Genomic DNA, 11787 nt, shown 5'->3' with positions numbered 1-11787 from the left:
TTATTATTTATATCCTTCAAATTTGATCGACTATCAATTCAGTCCATTATTATTATTTTTATTTATATCTTTCAAATTTGATCGACTATTCCCATCAATTCAAATAATTATAATTAATTTCATTTATATCCATGAAATTTATATCTTTCAAATTTGATCGACTATTCCTATAAATTCAATTAGTTATTACTAATTTCATATATATCCATCCAATTTCCAAGACCTAAATCATAATTATTATTAATTTCTTGTATATCCATCCAATATCCAATTTCCAAAACCTGAATCATCTTTTTTTTTCAGATGAAAAAAACATTATATTCATTCATAAAAGTTATGACATTACATTTCTTCAGAAACAGTAGCTACATAGATCAAATAGAAGAGATGTCTATCAGCAACTGAGCAGTGCAGATGATTTTTTACAGACCTTTTCAAAAAATACTTATAGTTCGGCCTTTTAAAAAAAAATACTTATAGTTCAGTTGATTTTTTTAGATCGCTCATTTAATATAGACCTCTATCATTTTACATAGATTCAAAAAAGATATACATAGATTCAAAAAAGAAAAAAAAGAAAAATATTAAGTGCAACATGAAAAAAACATGTTAACATGTTATCCGGGAATTGGATACACCCCAGTATTATGCCACATGAATTGGATACACCCCAGCATTATGCCAGTTTTCCTACATTTTAATGTTGACATGAAAACCATCTAGCTCTTCCTGCACTCCAAGCTTTGATTCTTGTATATGGGCTAAATGGAGGGTTGATTAAGGGAGCTCCATATCAACTTGATCTTTTTAGCTAGCACTGTAATGAGGGCAAGCTTTGATTCTTGTATATGGGCGGAATGGAGGGTTGATTAAGGGAGCTCCATATCAACTTGATCTTTTTAGCTATCACTGTAATAAGGGTTTGGGGATATTGACATGTGCTCCTACACAACTTTGGAGTCACCCAATACATGAATGTTTTGTAAACTTTGGAGGCACCCAATACATGAATGTTTTGTATGTCCAGAAATTTGATGAACCACAGTAGCCCCCACAGTGTCATAACCTTTGCTTTTGTGTTGATTCCCCATTCACATTTTAGATCCTGAGTAGCTCCATCGAAATAGCCTGCTGTATATTCAAACTCCAATACTTTTTCTAGTGGGAAGGGCTTTTGTTTTGTAACATTCTGTAAGATAGCCTCAATCTTGTTTAGAATTTTTATCAGACATCTATTGAAAATAATGTTGTTTCGCCACTTCCATATTTCCCATATGAAAATAGCAGGGATGAGATGTATTAGGTTATTTTGGTTGCTCCACCATATCAACCAGTTTTCCATATCTCCAAAGTTCTCCAAAGTTCAGTATCAAAAAAACAATTTTTTTCCAAGTGTTGCCAGAGTATGTAGAACTCTGAGCATGTTATAAAGAGGTGGAGATTGTCTTCTGCAGCATTCCCACATAAAACACAGTAACCAGGGCCGGACCAATCGATTCCTCTTTTGAAGATTCTCCCCGGTCAAGTTCTTGTTCTTCCATACAAACCATAGAAAAATGAAAATTTTTATAGGGAAGTGCCCGCTCCAAAATTTAGCAAACCAGCCATCCCCAAGCCATTTGTTTGCAAACAACAATGTCTGTAGTGAGTATCTGAGACCTCAATATTATCTTCAGTCATATTACAATTCCAACCAGTCTCATTTGAATGCGGATGTTCTCCCAATCAGCCGCGACAGTACCCAATAGATTTAAACCAAAACCTGAATCATCAAACGTTAATTTTCATCTTATTATTAATTTCATTTATATCCATCAAATTTCCAAAACCTGCATACCAATCCAAATAATTATTAATTTCATTTATATCCATCACATCTCCAAAATCTGAATATCAATCCAATTAATTATTAGTACCCCCGAAACCTGAATCATCAAACGGTAATTTTCATCGGTTTATACAGATTCATGTTCAGTAGGAGCGCATGTACGCATCACGTTGCCTATGGTAACTGCCTGTTTTCATAAATCTCACTTCACTTCCAGTGCACACAATTACGAAAATGCTAAATGCTTTCGCTCTCCATTTTTCTGTATAACCAGAGCTACAATAACATTATATTGGTAACCAGTTGTTTTAATAAATCCCATTTCTCTTCAGCTCCATATTTACAAAGTGTTTGCTGGTGTTATTTTTCTTATACACGCATGTATGTGTTTCCGATGCAGTAAATTAGTTTCCACTGATATATATATATATATATAAAACTAACATTTTATAATAGAGAGATTTGCCCAGAATTAAGTGAGATGGGTGTTGGGACTAATAGTTGTACCTTTAATTTTGATATAATAGAATTCCACTGATATATATATATATAAAACTAACATTTTATAATAGAGAGATTTGCCCAGAATTAAGTGAGATGGGTGTTGGGACTAATAGTTGTACCTTTAATTTTGATATAATAGAAAATCTTAAAATGATTTATTTTCTTTTTCATATCAGTTATAATTGAAATGAAATTGTTTTCGTTATAATTGAAATGAGATTGCATACTTTAGGTTGGTATGTGTAACTAGTTCTTAACTTCTTTGGAGTATATATGGTTTGGATTTCAAAAAAATATATAACGGAAATAGAAAGTAAAGGGGTTCAGAATACTTTTTATTTTATAATGGGATGAGTGTGACTTACTGTATGCTAAGAATGTTATTTTAGCTAAAATGGGTTTATGTATCTTATATACATAATGATCGGACACGATTTTAGAGAGCATGTAGTATAAAAAAAGTCCAAATCCATTGATAAAGTGGATGTCAAATGTATCGGACTATTATTTTTTATTTTATTTTTATTTTTCTAAAATAACCAGATTCAGATATTTTGAAGGAAAATGTGGAGCTGAGCTTTAAAATGAACGAGAACGAGATTCAGATGTTTGGAGGACAAATGTGGAGCTGAGTTCTAAAATGAACAAGATGATACAAAGGTTTGGAGATTTAGATGTTTGGAGGACAAATGTGGAGTTGAGTTCTAAAATGAGCAAGATGATCCAAAGGTTTGGAGGACAAATGTGGAGCTGAGCACAAGTAGAGACTAAACCAAAAAATTGGAAATTCATTGTGCGTTGTTTTTCCTTCTCACAATTAAGTAGAAGATTTTACAATAAATAACTTTATAAAAAACTTTTGAACTATTTTTTTGAAATATTTAAGCTAACAACTTTCTAGAAATATTCCCTTCTCACAATTAAATAGAAGATCTTACAATAAACAGAATTAAATAGAAGATCTTAATATAAATAACCTTATAGAAAAATTTTGGACTATTTTTTTGAAATATTTAGACTAACAATTTTTTAGAAATATCTAACTACTGCCACACCAAATTAATTAATAGGAGAGACTATATTGGAATATGTCAGGCCCTCAAGGCAAAAATGATTCGTGTTTATTCCTTCAGGTAGGTCAGCATTAAATACATGAGGGAGAGACTGTTCAGTTCATCTCCCGATGACTGTTCATATTATTTATTTATCTATTTACATTATATTCACCCAATCACGAGGATTAGGTGTCAACAGAATAGTCTCCCTCTCAATTGTTACATTTATCAATAGTGAAAATCCTTTAATATTTTCTTTGAAAGTAGAAAACAATTCTTTCCAATGCTTTGGTAAAGATATTTGTTAGTTGATGTGTAAATCCACAAAATTGAAGAGTTATGTCACCATTGTTGACATGTAAATCCACAAAATTAAAGAGATATGTCACCATTGTTGACAAAAGTGAATGAAGCAATAACAAATATCAACATGCTTGCTTTCCCTATGAAACACATTTTTTTTGGACAATGCAATTATATGTTTTTTTCACAAAAAAAATAAAATTGACTCCTCCACATGTGCAAGATCTTTAAACATTTTTCTTAACCATATTGCACGGCATAATGTTTTAGTTGCGACTACATATTATGCTTCTACGGAAGATATTGAGTGAATGAAGTGTTCCTTTGAAGTCCATGAAATCTAATTTTTGCTCATATGAAAAACATATCATGATGTGTTTTCCCTATAGTCAATATTACTACCAAAGCCATTATAAGTGTATATTATAACCATGTCATGCTTAGAACTTGTGTGCCACAATCCGTAATCAATTATACTTTTAATATACCTTAAAATTCTTTTTTCAATTTTCTAGTGAGAGTCCTTCGAAGACTCCATAAATCTGGAAATGTAACTAATTTCATACATCATTGGGTCCAGTTGTAGTAGTGTACATGAGGTTTCCCAGAGGCCTCATATACAATGTTGAATCGATAGTCGGTCCATCATCTTCCTTGCTCAATTTTTTATGTTGCAATAGGTGTCTATGTTGGTTTGCATTTGTCTATCTTGAACCTCTTTAGTATATGTGTAACATAATTTTGTTGACTTATGAAAATCCCTTGAGAAAATTGATTGAATTCAATTCTTAGAAAAAATACTTCATAAGGCCAAGGTTTGTCATCACAATTTTTATTTTCATAGTAGCTTTGAAATCATATAATATCAAATTTTTAGTACATATATTATGTCACCAACATAAATACAAACCATCAATGATAAAATTTTGGTATATAAGATAGGTTTATCACTACTCCCGTTGAACCCACCGTTGAAAAAATATGAGGCTTTCCTTGTATTTATCTATCTTTCTTTTCTCATCCAATTTCGTCTTGTACACCCACTCAACACCAATGCTAGTTTTATTTGTTGGGAGACCAAAAGAGCTCATGTCTTATTCCTTTCAATAGATCCCTTCTCTTCATTTATGACCTTCACCAATGCTCTCCTTTCCCTACCTCTTCAAAACAAGTAGGTTGATAGGATAATAAGGAAAAATGAGCTTGTTAATCCATGCCATTTCACTATTCATATATTTCTTTCAAGATTCTTGTTTATGATTTTTTACTGAAGTTATTGACTACTTGATGGAAGAAGGAATTATTCTCTATTTTCTCACTGAGTTTGTTGATTCTCTACTAGAATAAGAACTATCTTGTTGCCTTTTGCACATGTGACTTTACCAATCTTGATAGAGGTACTTCCGCTCTTGAACAAGTGCTTGTTCATCTAATAGGAGAGATGGATTTCTAGTATATATTGTTTCATTTTCTTGATCACTCAAATATTTTTACATCTTTGATCACTACAAATTTCTTAGTGATTAGATTACACAATCTCTAGGGTTTGTGCTATTCATTGTACATAATAAAAATCAAAATTTCCCTCTTGTTGTCAAATTTCCTCCCTAGTTCTTCTAAGACCATGTGCATAGGAAATACAACCAAAAAAACTAAAATGAGAAACACTCAACTTTTTTATGCTAATCCATGCTTCTTGAGACACTTATCCTTCACACTCTTTTTTTGGAGATATGTTCAATATATACATTGGATAAGCAACAACCTCAATCTAAAAATCATTTGAATCTTTTTATCTTTGAGCATACTCCTTGCCATATTCATAATGGTTTGATTTTTCTGTTCAACCATTGCACTTTGTTGTGGAGTATATATGGTGGTGAGCTACCTTATAATTTTTCTATTTTCTACAAAAAAATTGTGAACCCTTTTGATTCATACTCTCCTCCTCCGTCTCATCTTAACACTTCGACATATTTGGCACTTCATTTTTTTGTTATATCCTTAAATTTTTGGAACTTTGTAAATGTATTTTATTTGTTTTTTAGGAAATGCACCCAAAATATTGTGCTAAAATAATCAATAAATATCAAAAAATAAAACCTTCCATCAATGGACTAAGTTTGCATGAGTCCACATAGATCTTTATGGAAAAATTTTAGATGTTCCTTGGCTTTGAAGGAAGCTTCTAGAAACTTTTCCTTTTGAAGTTTTCCAAGAATGTAACTTTCAAAAGTGATGGTTTTCTCATTCAATATGTGAAGTCCCTTAACAATTGGTTGTTTTTGCAAGAGACTAATACTTATAAAAGGTAGGGGACCATACCTAAAATTCCACAACCAAATCTCATCTATGCTTGAGACATTTTTTTGCAATGACTACAACATATTTAGACTTCTTAAAATTGAATGCAAACATTCTATTCTTGGCCATTTGGACCTTTGGAACAAGTCTTCTACAAGGTAACTATCTAACATAATTTATGCATGTGGAGTCTTTAAATCTAAAATCATAACCATTTTCACTGACTATCTAATAATTAACATATTATGTCTAAGATTTTGAGCATAAAAGACATCACGAATACATTTTTTCTTATTGTTCTTAGTCTGAATAAGAACAACACTTTTTCCTATGGCCTTGACATGATAATCATCTTTTAAAGTAATCTTAGATTGAACATAGCTATCAATACTAGAAACCAACTTCTTGTTACATAACATGTGCTTTTTGCAACCATTTTCTAAGAACCAAAAATCCTTGTTATGATATTCTTCACGGATTTGGCTTGAGATGGAAATTAACTCAGTTGTTCCTCCTTTAATTTTGGTGACAATATCTCCGTGCTTTTTCAGATCTAATTATCTCTTTTTCCATTCATTTTCATAGTGTCCGTAATTTTTATAGTAGTAACGTTGTGCCATGGACTTGTCTATTCATATTTTTCCATTACCCCTCTTATTTTGATATTGATTAGGATGATTTTATTTTCCTAATTGTTATATACTAGTTCTTCCTTCCACTTGATAATTATCTTGACCTCTACTTCCTCTAACTCTACCTCTACCAATGGATGCCTAGGTTTTGAAGGAATGTTCTATGGAATCCTCTTCCATGCTAATTTTATATTCATGGGATGAAAGATATCCCATCCATTCTTCTATTGTTGGTTTGAATGGATCTTTGGACCCCTATATGGAAATGATAACCATCTCAAACTTCTTAGGTAAGTTTATGAGAACTTTTTCCACAATTTTTTTATTTTCAACCTTCTCTCAATGAGTTTTGAGCAAATTCACAACTCTCATCACTTTGGTCATGAACTAGTCAATGTTTTATGACTCCCTCATCTTCAATGTTTCAAACTCTCTCCTAGGTGTTTGAAGCTTCACAATTTTCACTTTGTCTCTAGAATATTTCAAAATTGTTTTGCACTCGATGCTCCCATTATATTGGGAAAAATTGAGTCATCTATTGAATTATGGATTTAAAAGTTGGCATTGTTTTCCTTTTTCCTTATTTCTATTAGTTTATTTTTGTGGGCATTAGTCATGGCCCATAGAGTTTTATATTGGGAAAAATTGAGTCATCTATTGAATTATGGATTTAAAAGTTGGCCTTGTTTTCCTTTTTCCTTATTTCTATTAGTTTATTTTTGTGGGCATTAGTCATGGCCCATAGAGTTGCTTGATCATACTCTAAGAACATATTTTCTAGTCGCTCCCAACCTTACTATACCTATAGGATGTTCTTCATTCTCATAAACAAAAAAACGCAACACCAAATTTTTATTTCTCTAATATTCTCATAATCACACTTTTTTTGTTCATTAAAATAAGAATAAAACCATTTTTTTCTTTACATTAATGCATAAAAGAGATTAATAAAACATAATTTTAAATAAAAATAAAATCCTTTGAATCCTACATCACATAACATTTTCAAAGTCAATTTTAGTTTTTTCTTGATAACAACAAAACATCATACTACTATATTTTCTTTAAAAAAATTACATAATCGAAAAATCATAAATTAATTAACCAAGTGATTAAAACATTTTTTTCTTAACAACATAAATACTCTTTCAACCAATTAGTATTTCCATACATTTGTGGTGAGTTTAAGACCTCTTATTCAATGATGTTTGATGTGTGAGTTGTGGAGGATGTTATTGACTAAAATCAAAGTTGTAACATTGTGTTGTACGTTGCTTATGGATCCATTTTGGCAAACAATTATTTCTTTAACATTGATGACACTTTCAATTTCCTCAACTCACCATGTGGAATTTGGGTTTCTTATTACTAATAGTAGCAACGATTCTACTCACAAAAAAATCTTAACATAATTTCTATTTTTAGCTTGATTCATTTTGCTAGTTTTTCTCCTTCTTCACTATCTAAGAAAAGTCTTGTGATAATTTTATTACCCTATTAAACTAAAAAAAACATTAATCATCCTTCATACTAATAAATAAAAAATATTACTAACCTCATACTATTAAATTGGAGACTAAGTTCTTTTCAAAAATTTGAGACTAACTACTAACTATCAAAATACATCACTATAACACCTCTTAAACCAGAGAAAACAACGTCTATCTCTATATAAAATATGTCCTTGCTAGTTGAATATTTTTTGACATCACGAACAACCGACGAAATATATATTGTCATTTTCAAATCCTTCCCGTGTTCATTTCAATCAATTAAATCAGTCTGTGATTTCACTATACAATCAGTTAAAAGTTCGAATAAATCAGCGTGTCTTCTTAGTGACCTACAAATTTGCGGATGGAAACGTAGAGCATAGGATAAGAATTAGATAATGTGCGGAAGGAAACCCAGGGTGCAAGAAAAGGATTATTATACAGATTTCTGTATTTGTCCCCTGGATCGATGTTTCATGACGTTGTCCTTTAACGTCCCCACTGGTGTCTAGGGTCTTTCATGTCCCCACAGGTGTCCAGGGTCTTTGAGATGGCTGGGTGAGAATGGAATTTTAAGGTCATTTGGAATATATTCTTTATAATATCTTGAAAGCAAAGAGAAACTCCTGCTATTTTTTCAAGGTAAAGTTGTGATTAAAGCAAGAGTCAAGTGGTTTATGGAATATTTTTTGTTAAACATTTTGTGTTTGGTGTTATGAATAAGCTTTGGAAAGAAGATGCAGTGTAGAGGAACTAAAAAATCTATCAGTTTGTCAAGATACTATTCTTGGGTTAGAAGAGGCACTGAAGTTTACATGGGGTGGTTTTCGGATATTTGCCCTTGGCAGTTTCCAGACCATGAACATGCTTGCATGGAACAAGAGATCAATCAAGAAAGTCATAAAAATTTACAGTCACTATAGCAGAATAAATATAATGAGCTGTGTGATCTGTTCTGCGTTGTGACAGCTTTTGAAGTTTATATTTTGAGGATGGTCTGAATGGAAAAATATGTCACTGATTGTAGGAAAAAGAAGATATATATTATTTAATGAGATATGCATTCCTGTACTTAGTCGGATCCTGTGTGAAATCGTCTGAGTCCTCCTAATTGCCATTGTGAGACGTCATGAGTGAACTGGCCCATGTGTTGCTACAGGGTCCTGCAATCTATAAGCCCATGGTAGCCAAGATAGTTTAAACCATGGGATTTGCAGTGTGATTGAATTTATTGCTTCGATTTATGGGAATTGCAGTGTGATTGAATTTATTGCGACGCATTTCAGTCAATGCATGATGGTTCCGGAATTGAGGATATTACAGAGTCATGGTAAATTTCTTCGAGAGATTGCGGTGCCATTTATTGAGTTGTCAAGTACAATTTGTTATTAGTTTTAGTCAGATAGATTATATTGATTTTAGTTTACGTTTAATATAGTTACCATTATTTATCGTGTAAAATAATTATGTATAGTAGTGACTTTACAATATTTTTATCAGTTTAAATTATTTTTAAAATTTTAAATTATTATATTGTTAAACTTAATTTAATTATTCTAAATATATCAAATTATTAAAAATGTAAACTCATAAAAGAGATTGCGTTGCCGGTATAATTCCTACAATTGCATCTCCTCAAGACGGTTCGAGCACTCCATGGGGAAGGTTTCACAATATTAGTCCAATCGTGACTTTAAAAGATTTAATTAAAAATTAAAAATAAAAAAAGTGATGTTTTCTAATTTAATACAGTAAAGTTTAATTAATATATTTAAAGTTTTTTGATGTATTTTCTCATCAATATAATTCAAATTTCTGAAGTAATTTTGCATTCAATGCACATTTAAAATAACAAAAACATAATTTCTTAAGAAATTGTATCAAATTGAGGTGGAAAATGTATTTGGCTATTAGTTAAACAGTGTAATTAAATATTATAATTTTTTATTTGTAGTTTTAAAAATATTTAATTTCGAAAAAATTGTGGTAATTCAATTTTTAAATTACACAGCATTATTATCATTAATATTTTTTTATTTTTATTTTTAAATTTAAAATTGTTAGTCTCAACAAAAAAAGCTTTGGAATCCATAAGTTTACATAACATTTTTATTTGTTGAATTATAAGTCTTATCTTTAATCTATAATTAAATTATATTGTTGTAAACCTTTTTACTCCAACAACTAAGTGACTTCTCCTTCATTCTTCAATTATTGTTCTCTTTTCGTAGAAGATCTTTTAGGTTTTGCAATCTGGTCCTTAGGTGCTTTTGCACACTTACATGGTACTAGAACATTGGCTGCAAGCTCCTTCTCATTTGTTTTGATAGATCTATTGTAAGATAAGATCAACTTACTTTTGATCTAGGTAGGAGACCACATTTCCTTAATAGATCTGATTTTTTGATGAGGTTTCTTTGTGATCCTTTAGTCATATCTAGATTTGCAAAGAGGCCCAAATGTTACAAACTAAACAAATGAGGTGGACTACTAAGGCTTCCAATGTGTTGTGTATGGATTCAACTTCCTTGGGGTTGTGGTGGAAGAGGTCTTCCTATGTGTTGTTATTAAATATTAGATCCATTTCCTTCTTTTGTATTTAGTTTCCTTTTCGCGGTAGAGGAGGAGGACATGAGAGTGTTCTAGATAAGATGTTGTCCCATAACTATATTTTTTTTATTGCCATGATCAAATTGTTTTATTTGACAAGGATGGATTTGGTTGCCAAAAATTAAGGAAGACGGGAAAGGGAAAACGTGCAACTATGGCCACCAATCACATGAACATACCCATTGCCAAAAGCACGACTATCCAAGGAACCACGTTGTCTACCTATCTCTTGCAAGTAGAATTGTGTGGGGCGCAGATGAGTATTAATATGTGCTAATCCATCATTTTCATGTGTAGATTGATTCTATAACTCACATATCTTGGGTTCTTCTAGTTCACAGTTCCACAGATAGAGTTTCAAGGAAGATAGATTTGCATTTCTTTTTAAAGGGTTATGTCTAGAGTTATTTGTAGAGTTTGTTTCTCTGTTGTCTCGGGAAAAATAGAAGTAAAGAGTTTCTTTGTAGTGAATGAAGGTGTGATTATCATTTCTAAAATTTTCCACATAATGATATTTTTTTTCTATTAAAGTTTAGTGGCAAGGGTATTTTTTTAAACATTGAGGATAAAGTTTAACCACAAAGATATTCTTTTGGGAGGAATTTTTCAAATTACAAAAAAAAAAGTCTTCCAAACTATTGGTAACAATATTTCACAGGGGTAAAAGAGATTTTTTTTTGTCGGGAGAAAAATGTTTAAGAAAGAAATATTTTTTTTTATTATATCAAGTCATGGGGCAATTTTTGAAGTCATTCAAAAAAATTATTGGATAAATTATAGTTGTTAAAAGTAATAAAGATTGTTAAACTATGATGGAGTCAAGGACCACAACACTCCTTACTCCCTATATTTATCATACTTCGAAAATAAAAATGAAACAACTTTTGCAATCCAAAGGATTGTGACAAATGCTAAGTGGTAATCAATTGATTTTTACAAATGAAGTCAAAAAAATTGCTTATTGGAATAAGAAATATGAATCCATGGGTTTGAGATGGTTGTATGTATTAGATAATCTATTGTTGAGATAAGTTGGCCTCTCTATCTGGAAAGTTCAA

The sequence above is a fragment of the Pinus tabuliformis genome, chromosome 2_2 (genome assembly GCF_031772625.1).
Source record: "Pinus tabuliformis cultivar Carrire ecotype Pingquan chromosome 2_2, CPIR1, whole genome shotgun sequence".
In the NCBI taxonomy this organism is placed as follows: Eukaryota; Viridiplantae; Streptophyta; class Pinopsida; order Pinales; family Pinaceae; genus Pinus; species Pinus tabuliformis.
Note: the sequence above shows the minus strand (reverse complement) of the source record.